The 12,378-nt window shown below is 40.7% G+C and overlaps 1 protein-coding gene across 1 annotated transcript in view; it reads right to left on the bottom strand.

Annotated features, from left to right (window-relative positions):
* Positions 1-12,378, bottom strand: part of kcnab2a (potassium voltage-gated channel, shaker-related subfamily, beta member 2 a) — an 80,507-nt gene that overhangs the window by 68,015 nt on the left and 114 nt on the right. The gene's annotated exons all lie outside the window — the stretch shown is intronic.

The following is a 12,378-nucleotide window of genomic DNA, read 5'->3' as shown; positions in this document are numbered from 1 at the left end:
TTGAATTATCGAAATATAATTTTGCTGACATATTTGCTAAAATAAGTTGAACTCTCATTGCCAGTATACCATGCTATATTCTCATATTCTTTGGTCACCTTGTCTTCCTGTGGGTAGTTGCTATCATACTGTAAAACATACAATTGTTTAGTGGTTTACAATACTAGGACCAAATTATAAATAAAATTATAAATAATAATTCTGAATTTTGATTTTGACCAAATGTAACTTATTTATGTAAACATGAGAAGTGTGAACCACAAAGTGATTACACCAATATCTGATAAATGATCCGACAGAATTGTTACCCAGACCTCATCTGGATTGGTTCAAACCAGTCAGGTAACATATTTTCATATGTTTCCATGCTATGGGATCATTCGTGTGCTTGCACCGAGAACACTCATCAAAGCAAACAGCTATTTTAATCACACTTAAGGCTGTAAATTAAGCTCTTTATTAGCCAACCAACACATTATCCAGCATTGTGTGGGAATATTTCTGTGATAATTGTCTCCATTAGTGTGATTTATTAAGTTCCAAGGACGCACAATAAACACACAATACCTGCCACAGAGCAAGGGCATGATAGGGCAAAATGATACAAAGTGGTGTTTTTACTCAATGAAATCATCACAGGCCAAGTATAAATAATAAGGACATCAATGTGCATAAAGCACATTAACCAGACTACAGCCAAAGGTTCCAGGGAACTAACATTAATTAGCTACAGCTAAATTTGCTAATGACAGTTGTCTTTACAGACAGCAAAGTCAATAGTTGCCAACTACATGTCTGCAAACATTTCCCACTGATTAAAGCCTCTGAAAACTTGGTTTCTAATCTTACCTTTTCTCCATAATCCATCATGATGCTAGCTTGTATGCTGTAAACACGCTTGCACACGATCAGGTTTCTGATTTAATCTTTTTTTTCCTATGTTACCTTGCCTTTCATTAAATTTAAGTCAGTAAGTTTATTTTATGTTTCAATTAACAGAATTTCTTAAAATGTTGCATACATACATGCATACAATTTTGTTCTCGAGTCTTTTCAGCTTTTAGTGTTATTAAAGTTTAATTCTCACACCAACATTGGGCTTGTGTCTCATAGAGACAGAGTGGGTGTGGTTTCACAATGGCTTGGCAACATAAGTAAACAAACCCACAACTGTAATCACATTTTCAGTAGAGATTCAAAATCTAAGCTAAATCCTGATTGATGTGCAGAAGTACTCAGCATCATCATTTTCCAACCCAGACCCGTCACTTTGTGAGAAGAGCAAAGACATAAGAAGCTGATTGAAAAAATGTTTTCATGACCTTCAATATTTTAATTTGTAAGTGAGTCGTGGCTTCTACAATTAGAAAACTGCACTCTTTCAAATATTAATATCATGAAACTTTTAGCCCTTATCAAGACTAACATAACTTTTACTCTTTTACTTTCTCCTTTCTTAAACAAAAATAGGTTCAAAATATGGGAGATAAGAAGGAGGAAAACACACCTGCTGAACAAATGTGTGATAAATTCACTGAACTTCTGTGTGTGTATGTATGTATGAGTATGTGTGTGATGCCCCTTGGGAGCTGCGAAACAGGGCTAATGAAGCGAGACAGGCCACTAAATCTCAACTGCAGAATGATTACTGAGCTCAGTTTAGGAAACACCCCCCACTGGAGCATCCAGCAGACCAAACTGTAAAAACTGCAAAGAGTCAGGACCAATGACTGTGTATAAAGATGGATGATGCATCTCCAATTCCTCCCACTGTACAAAAATGAGGCCAAAATATCCAGGATACCCAGGATACAGGCACTTTATACACTCACTGGTCAGGACTTACATTTGTGATAGGGCTGAGAGAAATGTCAAACACCTTTCAGTCACCTCCTTATCGTAGATGTCTATACTGCATAATGACTTGCACTTCAATATGTGTTATGTGTGTAACTCACCCAAAAACGTCCATTTTTAACTCTAACGTATGGAAGCTTTGTCAAATGCTTCTTTGCACAGTACGATGGAATCGATCTGAAACAATAAGTCATTTAAGTAATCGACTAACAGAAAATTGATTGGCAACAAATTTGAGCAAAGAAAAAATGTCAAACATTCACTCATTCCAGCTTCTCAGATGTAAATTTAGGCTTGCTTTCAGTGTCTTCCACAGTGTCTTTGGATTTTGGACTGTTGGTCTGACACAACAACCAATTTATTAAATTTTAAACTGTGCTCTGGAAAGCTATGATGGGCATTTTTCATTATTTTCTGACATTTAACCAAATAACCAATTGAGAACAGAATTAGTGTGTTATCAATAAATCATTAGATTTATTGATAATGAAAATAATTGTTAACCTGAGCCATATCACGGATGGATGGCTCTAGTGCAGGTACAGACAGATAACTTGGAGCTACTGTTGTTACGTTGCTGACATGCTGCTTTTTAAAAATCAGCACACCCAACATAATTGCACCATCATCAAAAAAGTAGCATTTCCTTTGTTCCTAGTATAACAAGTACGAGGAATGACATCTAACCAAAGCGCTTCTTCAAATTCCAGATTAATCAGCCTTTCCTGTCGTCATTGGAAGTCACGTACTGTAGCATTTCTTTGAGGGGATTCTATTTGAAGTATTGTTGGTAGTATTGTTTTCAAGTCCTTGTCAGTGCCTTTGCCTTATGTATAACAAATACAAAATAATGAGAAACCTTACTGTTCTAGCACTGTCACACTAACATTTGTCTCATCATAAGCTTATTTGCTGACAATACAAATCATAGGTTTGTATTAACAACAGCGAGCTCAGTCTGTTAAGAGATAGGCTATTCAAGGACAAATTTATTGCAGACATTTCAGAAAAAGCCATGCTTCTGTGTAATATAGATGTACCAGCCCAGCGAAAGGACACACCAGCACATGAATCCGCCTTTTTCTGCTCCTTACAGAGCATTCAACAGCTTACTGCACCAAACTGATCCCCTGCAGCCTGCCTCTCCTGTGCTTTCTTCTTGGACCAGAGCCCATGGGTAGGCAAGCATATATACTTTATACAAGCTTGTACGCGCACACACAAACACGAACACACACATATGTGTGTACAGGCACACACAGGCATGCAGAGATACTGGCCCACAACAATCAGCCTCGCATGAACACCCACATGCAAACACACATTTAAATGACACGGTAACACATTCGGCCAGGCACAGATGACTGTCACAACCTCTCAGAAACACCCATCACAGCACTGGGAGAACAGTTAAAGCTTCGCTCCAGGGTGTTGCTGGCTGTGGCAACTGCAACAGATGGAACTGCTGCAGCAGCAGCGGGGCAGGTAAGGTGAAGCGGAATCAAACCTCTTGTGTGAGTGCGCATGTGTTTAAATAGGGCTGGGCAATATGGCCTAAAATGTATATCATGGTATAATTTGATGCAGGGACAGAAAAGGTGTATATAATGACTTATTTGTTTTTCTTAAAACCACTGTCCTCTGACATAATTAGCATATTATAATTTTCTGCACTTTAAACCTGAAACATGTCCATACGATAGAAGTTGCACCGGTCTAGTTTACCAACTCCTCCTTTTTGTCGCGTTCAGCACTTTCAGGCATTTCTTCGTTTCCAAACAGCAGCATGGGCTTTCACGTTTTCCGAATGATTTTCTGATGCAGGCTGATGACACAAGCTTGCAGAGAATCTTCCGCCCCTTTAAAACAGAATCCCGCTATACTGCCGTTAAGAAGACCCTTTATTGTGCTGGCTTTGTTCGTTTACACTGAACCAAACAAAGCCAGCATAACACTGTGATTTTAAATTACGTGTGGTCCGGTGTTCCGGAGTCAAATGCGTGACACCTAACACAGCGCTGTCTGCATCTGTCCTGCCAGACTGGCTTTCCCTTTTACACAGACATTGATTTGGTGCTATAACTACCACCGCTGCCCGCTTAGCAGCAGAAAAACAATTCAAAAACATTCCGAGTTCGCACTTTTTATACAGAACTGCAAGGTGGAATAACAGTGTAACATTCCCGCCTTGAGGAAACTTGTAAAAGCAGCTTTCTACTTCTTCTTTCAAGCAGACTCGGTACGGTTTAGCATACTGCTGCCTCCCATTGGTGTGGTTACACCATTGCTACTTTATGTGTGAGGGCTCAACTGGTCAGCATGCTGTAGTCAAAATCGATTCTACAGGGCGAATTCATACCACTGTACTTTCTATAACATTTATACCATCCTCCCCTATTTTTGTGTGAGTCTGCACCCATGTCTTTCACCCTGGCTATTTTAAGGTGGTTCTTCATAAATCCTACAGCATGTCCAAGTCTCTGGCAAGAATTCAAGAGGACAAGGCATGCATAAAACATGACAGACATTCAGACAGAGGAGGGTAATGGAGTAGAGGCAGAAGAGAGAGAGCAAAATACATGCCAGTATAATAAGGTATGCAAAGATGGTTTTCAGTGCTGCAGCAGCCACACTATCAACCGTACAGTGACAGACAGTGAGGGAGATCTGGAGAGGTAGATATGCTACCTCGCTAGCATAGTGTGTGACAATGTTAAATGCTGCTGCATACAGATAGTACGGCATTTGCTCCCCTGTAGGAACAGACAAGCACGATCATCCCGACTCTCATTGACAGAGCAAAGTGAGTAGAGAGGCAGGAAGAGAGAGGAGTGAGAGAGAGAGAGATGTAGCCTCAGACCTAGCGATGATGCTCTTAAAACACCCACCTCAGTCTGCTGCTGATTCCTGACGCAGTGAGCAGAACCGGGGAGCAAATGCAGAATACAGTAGCTATGATGGAGGAGCTGCAGCCAAAATCCAAGAGACTGAGCAGGAAAACAAAGAGAGGAGAGAGATGTGGAATGATACAAGACTGGTGAATGTGAGATCCTGTGTGACCAAGATTACAGTATTTGCCTGGGTGAGATGAGTATGTATGTCTGACACAAGAAAGACAAAAATACAGGAAGACAGAAAAAAGTGACACAAGACAGACAGAACAGGAATGGGAACACGGGGTAAGAAAGAAAGAAAGAAAGAGATGGAGAGAGGAGGCAGAATAAATGTGTGAGCTTGGAGAGTCACTGAGCAGAGCAGATGCATTAAAGGAAATGCCCCTCCCTCTTTCCTCTACACACACAAGCGAACACACACACCTCCCTTTGCACTGTCAGCATTCGAGTAAGCATGCATTCAGTGAATCAGAGTGAGCTGTAAATGGTGAAAGAGAAGAAGGGTGGGCCAGAGGTAAGCCAGTAAGAAGCATGTGTGCATTTTGAAATCAATGACATGACATGTCTTTCCTCATACTAAAAGATCAGTAGTTTCCACCGAAAGTGGCTCAGAGTTACTGGCTGCATCACAAGTTAACATGTCTCAGAAAGCTGCCTGTTGCTCAGAGAGAAGGGGGGGCTTACATGGTGTTACCAAGATCTTACGCAAACACTGAAGAGAAACACCCTTAAATCCTATTATGTCCTGTTACCGCAGAATGTAACATAGACAGCTCTGTTCGCAGCTGTGTGCTCTCACCTGCATGCAGAGGGCGGCCAAATGAGAGGGTTACTTCCCTACAAGAATCAGTAACTTGTTACATAATATACATGGCTGCACATCTATTCTGATGCACCTTTGTATGTATAAGCTGCCCCCCCCCCCCCCCCTTTTTTTTTACTCTCCTGAATATAGCTGGAATTTCAATTGGAATCTGCAAGATTTAAGACACCAATCATTAAGGCTGACCTGAAAGCCTTGAAGCTTCGAACTTTCTACCGTTGCCATGGTAATCAATGTCCAAATCATTATTCAAATGTTCCATTTTTTTTTAATGATTATTATATACACATTACAGCATAAATCCTGTGAAAAAGAAATAGTAAACCAACATTATCCATTATGCATCACCATTAATTATTATTAGTTCTTCTCAGACAAGGACATTTTATCTTAGTGATAGTTTTATGCGTCACAGCTCCCATCCCCTCTAACATTACCAGCACTGACCCTGGGACAGTGACACATGACCATGTGACAGGCTTACAAGTTACAACTATGGTAGCAAGATGTCAAAAAAGTCAGGTATCTGGAATAAATTAAAAAATAAAAAAATTGCAAGGATGACATCCAAAACGTAAAGTGGCAGATATGCCAAAGGAAACTGCTAATAACAGCTTAGCCATCTTGCAGGAACCCCCCCCCCCAAAAAAGCACTGTGATTTCTGTGAAACTGACCCCATCTTGCTGTTAGTATTAGCAGGTAACGTTAGCACAAATCAATGTGCTCTAAAACCACTGCTCTGAAGAAGCAGGGATGGAAAATACACTTAATGTTATTGATGTTTAAACAACATTTATGAAACCAACTACCTGACTACTCTTTGAAAATTAGATAAAGAGTGACTGCAAGAGACAGACAAGAGTGAGTGGGGCAGGAAGAGAGCTGAAATAAATTTCACTATAGTTACTAGCAACCAAAGTTGATTAGTGTTTGTTGGAACACTAAAGGAGACTGTGGTTGTTCAATTGTTCAAACTGGTTTTTCAGTACAGATGGCTCTGGGCATCAGGTAACTGAACAGGTGGCTGAGCAGGTAGTGGGGCTCAGAGATGACGCCTTTTGAGTGGAACACAGCCCAAGTCCCATCATAGGTTTCTGGCTAGTCTCAGCCAAGGACATATTAAGCAGTACGGGATCAGTGTACAGATGAGATTAGTGTATAGGCAAGAGAACTGACAGGTCTGGCATAGTATACATTTTTCAAGATATTAAGGGAACAGCCAGTCTGAACTTACCTAATTAGACACAGTCAGCCAAGAAAACAGTAGTTTATCACAAATCATGTGGGATGTAGTACTGAGATGGGCCTGGCTGTTGAATGTCCAAACATTTTCAGCAAAATTGAAGAAAGAAATACATAAAATATGACAATGAAAATGACAGTTCTTGTATTCTCTATCTTGTTTCTGACTTCTAAGCACTGATATTCTTAGATGTGCTCTACCTCTGAAGTTGTTTGCTGTCAGTGTGGTGTTAAGATCAGTTTCCTTTAGATTTGTGTTAATGGATTTGCCTCCCCCTGTGTGTGCATGTGTTTGTGTGTGTTGTCCAGAGCCTGAGGGGACAGCTACAGCTTCACTGTTGCGCACCACTGTCCCTGGCCTTTCTTTGTGAGCTCAACCCCAGTCACGGCATCTCCAGCTTCTGCTTCCAGCCAGACCCGGGCTCCACAGCTCACTCTTCTCTCTCCAGTCATGACACCAAGCATGGTGCAGTGTCCGCCAGACAGTCTGATGAGGCCACATCAGACTGTCTCTTCACCCAGTGCTCTTCACCCACACCCAAACAACAAATACCACCTTCTAAGAGTTTCTGAGAGTTGAAGGCACACCCACATGAACTCCATTCAGTCCTCCCAAACAATAGCACAGCTAAAATATTTAATATTGCTTTTATGAATAAAATTGTGTGATTCTGCAAGCGGGGGCCAACAAAAAAAAAATCTGCTCTCCACAGATACACATAAACACTCATAAACACTCTCCCAAACATGGACATCCAAAATTTCCTACACATGACTGCACGTTCATACTGAACGGTGTGAGGGTTGGCTCTGTGCTGTGTATGCATAGTGTGGTAAGCCTGTAGTTTGAATGTGACACTCTGGGTCTTTGCCAGACAGCTGCACAAGGGAAGGGTGATACCCTTGTGATCATGCCAGGTGCCTGAGTGTTTGCCCTCCTCAATACCAGCTGGGCAGTTCAAGAAACAGTCGGTCCATTAATGTTAACCCATATTGTCCTGCTGCAATTGTGAGGTATTGGTTGAGGCCCCAGAAACTGGCTGTAAGCATACTGCAGCTTCATTTCACAACAACATACAGCAACAACCAACCTTCCTTTCTCTACACTCCACTATGCCTGTTCAAGGTCACTGGGTGTATGGAAAGACAATCAACATTAATTAAAACAGCCCAATCCAATCTGCAGGACAGTTATTTGTTAAGATGAAGGCGTTTTTTTTACTGGACTGCTATCAGCTATATAAGGTCTGATCTATTCCAGATACTTTCGTAATTGTAGCCCACAGTGGTTCAGGTACACTTTCTGTATTAACAGAAGTCGGCAGTTCAATTAATGATATCCACACTGACTGCAAGTGCCAGAGTGCCTCAGCTTCTCAAATTAAACTGTTTTTCTTTGACTCTATTTCACTTCACAGGAGGACCACGCCTCTAATGGTGTGTTGCAGAGTGAAATGCATTTAAACTGTATTTTGTTCATGCACGGGGTGAAGAGAAACTGTTCAAATCTTTCTACCACAATAATTTAACAGTGACATTCCTTTGTTCGCAGATATACAAAATCTATGGGAGCATGAAAGGCGATAAAACAGCCTAGCCAACCATTACAGGTAGGTTGTGAGGCAGGCTATATTTCCTTAATCCAAAGATATTTGCTGTCAAAAACATGTATCAGAATACATCAGAAAAAAATACATCATCTAAACTGGACTGATTAATTTTTATTGTAGGAGTACATTAGTTAGTTTAAATGTGACTGGTAATTGATGTGTGGCTGGTGAAGGTCTATAATGTCCAATATTAAAAATATTTAACAATATACAAAAACAGATAAATCTAGTTATCAGTTCATTAACTTAATTGCACCATGTGTCTATAATATAACTTTGATGCTTGGTGCACAAATTTAAAGATCACCAATTATCACAAAAATCTGGAGTGCAGAAGTGGCCTGTAAATTATTATCACTCCACATACAACACTTAGCCCTACATGCAGTTGGTTATCCTTTCAAACCCATATTGAATTGACTCTGAGGTCTTTTGGGTATTGCTGAGGAGAAGGCCATTAGGCCTTTTAGTACTACAGTCTCTGCAAGGTCTCAATGGAATTACCACAGAGAACAGAGCAAGTGACAGGCATTAAGTAAACAAAATTACAGGCTCTGAGGAATTAGTCAGTAACTTAGTCAGTACAGCACAGAAAGCCACACAATCCTCAACCAGCTCTTGACCTGGTAGATGAGAGTGTAAAGATGCTGTATTGACAGATGTCTCAGACTGACATGGAGGAGGGTCATGATGCCATGCTTCTATTATAGTGGACTCCAAGCTTCATACAGAGTCAGATAATCTAAACACGACATGGAAGGAAAAACCCTGAGCTATGCTCAGATCTCAAATCTGGAGTTCATACAGGAGAGTGATTATGCCGCTGAAATGTAATCTAGATACACTGTAAAAGTTATCAGCATCACTTGATTTTAATCCAGTGCACTCTACTTCCCACCAAAGTGCAGATATAAAACATGCGCACGGATACAGGTGAAAGTAGAAAATATAGGCTTCAGCTTCAAAAAACTATATATGCAGATCCCCAGTGGATCTGTTTTTCTTGGCAACACAGTGAACGGATGATGTGATTAACAATTATTCCAGGACTGAAGGAACTTCAGCTACAGTAAACAGTTGATGCTGCCGATCTAGCAGGGGTCACTATGGAACCACACAGCATCTGCACTCGTCTGTGTATTTGCTCACCTTTACTATCATACAGAAGACAAACAACTACAGTTCCTCCATAAAACAAACAGGAATGAATGAACAAGGTGATAATATTCTTCCTGGTTTGGTTTAGGATCCTCTTTCGTACATTAGGTCAGAACTACTCTTAGTTCTGCTAATTGCACTTGACCTAAGCAGAATACAACACAGAAATCAACCAGTATTTGATGTGTATCAGTTACATTCTGAACAATTTTTCATTACTTTAATGAAGTCAATTCAAATACCAATCCAGTGTAAGGCTACTACATACCAGTACATAAAAACATACATGTAGATCTATTAAGATTAAAGCTTGTATGCTTGTCCAGACATAGCCCTAAGGCCCTACTTTGTTTATGAAAACACTAATTACAAGAACAGTGCAGACAACCTAATACGAGAGTGATAAGTGTAACTCTGGACAGCCAAGTTCAGCATTTCTCATTAACCTTTGCATCTGAAAATGTTCTAGATAAGAGTCTAAAGTATCTATGCAAGTACCTTGCCATGTTCTCTTCTAAAAATAAACTAACACAAATTAAGCGTGCACATACATTTGTAGATGGCCATTAGCACAATTTTTCCAAACCATGTTTCTGGCAAAGTTCCCCAGAGGAAGTAATTGGGGTAAAATGGCTAGTAAAAAGCAAACACTCCTAATGATCAGTTTAAAGCATGTAATCTAACTTTGTGTTATGCTAATGTACACATGGGTACAATTGAATATGCTTTACAGCCCAATTTCATGTAAAATGTCTATTGTATTCAAAAGTTAGAATTAGGAATCACTGACCTAGAGTGGTTCCAAATTGTACAATGACCACGAGCCATACTTGAAATTTTTGGGTGAAGGGCCAGAAAAAAAAATCTATTCATGCATTACTGGTGTCACAAAAAACATTGATGTTTGACATAATCTCAATTTCTTGCATACTGTCTATTACCTTCTGAAATGTATCTGCTGAAGTAACTCAGGCAAGAAAATTCAGTCTCCATTGTCTGCAGGCCAATGCAAGTAGGGGATCTAATCAGGAGATGCAAAGTGCAGCACTCTAATTGCATCATTAGCAAAACCAATGACTCAGTCACAGTGACTTCAGCCTCACCCTCCCCCCACCCCTCCCTCTTCTGCCCCATCCAGAAATAGGGAGTCAAGCCTCAAGCTCTTTACTGTACAGCTGCTCAAGCAGAATAATTCTAACATGTTATGTGCAACAGCGCAAAATGTTAACGTTCCAGAAATATCCAACTGAAAAACATAGTATTAATGAGACTGTGCTATACTACTGTCATCGAGACACTATTTAAGCACCATGTTTGTTTTCCAGGGAGTGGCAAAGGCTAGGTCTTTACTTTGAAACACAAAAATAAAACACATTAGCTCAAGCACACAATGTAGTGATGTTGCCTCAACTTGACAGGCATAGCCCCATCTAAAATGTTGAAGGCTGCCATAAGGCAAACAACTAGCCTCAGCCTTTTCGTGGTGCACCTAAAACTAGTAGTCATACACAGGTGCACACTCATGATTTTGATATGATGTGATTTTAACCGTAAACAATGCTCTCTTGATGAACTGTAATGGGACCAGAACCTCAGAGTCTTATTTTTGGCTCACTTTTGTTTGGTTGTACAATGATGGATGAAAAAGCCACTTGAGTTGCCCTCCTACCAAATTTGGATGACCCCTGACTTGCTGTGGTTCTGCATGCTTTGCAAAGAATGACTAAGAGGCAGTTTCCCAGCGGCTGAAAATGCAGCCTACCAGAAAAGAACTTGCACCGTATTTCCTGTCTATGTAAAGCAAAGAGGTGACGATAACACCTCTGGTTCTTCCTGTTTGAAGTGCTCAAACGTTGTTGATTATGATGTGCATAATCTTGACAGGCCTCGTGTCAATTAGGACATCTCAATGGTAAAGCCAATTCATGTTGCACAATGCTGCTCCAGGCAGACAGGCTCTGCTCAGGTACTTTCTTAAATTAGTAAGACAGAGGGCTGTGCACGAATATATGAAGACAAGCCATTCTAATGACAGGTATTATCGATATCAACGTAACCTTAACCTCGATATTATGACATCCCCAGGGGTCAGATTTATTTGAATGACAAGACATGCTAAAAGGTTTTTTTTTGTTATGATATTGTCAGTTGTAAGCGTTTGACAACGGGTTTTCTCTCTGTCACGGAGATGTCTCGGGCTGATGGAGGAATTAACCTGGCCTCTGCCGCACTGTATTAGCTACAGTCAGTGTATGCAGCACAATCTGACTGCGGCGGCGGCGGCTGCTGCTGCTGCTGCTGAGGATGGAGAGCTTCTGGAACTGACGTCTCCATGTCGGGTCACATCTGCAGTGATAAGACCCTGCTTTCCCCTGATTTCACTGCTGTTCGTGCGTGCTCAGTCTGAACGCATCTTCGAACAGTGAACCTGTAGTCAGCGTTACCTCGGGCTAACGTTATAACTCTGCCCGGTCAAGACGCTGATCTCAATCCATTATGCCCTGAATTGCAGCGAACTTGAGGCTCACCACTCCGCACACTTAGAAGGCTAATCACGGCTTAACAAGAAAAATGATTGCTAGTTTCAAACATCCACTCTTTTAATGGTGTAACTAACACTCGTCTGTGTGGCTGTCGTGTTTCTAACTGACAGTAACGTTACTATTTCATGCCAATTTCGATACCGTTAGTAGCTAGTTACCGTGATTAACGTTGCGTGAACTGCTTTGCCAACATTAAATTGCAGACATGAGAACATCTAAACGCTATTAAACCCAATTTAGAGGAACACTA

Source organism: Toxotes jaculatrix, chromosome 3 (genome assembly GCF_017976425.1).
Source record: "Toxotes jaculatrix isolate fToxJac2 chromosome 3, fToxJac2.pri, whole genome shotgun sequence".
Classification (NCBI taxonomy): Eukaryota; Metazoa; Chordata; class Actinopteri; family Toxotidae; genus Toxotes; species Toxotes jaculatrix.
Note: the sequence above shows the minus strand (reverse complement) of the source record. Positions and strands in the feature narration are given on the sequence as shown.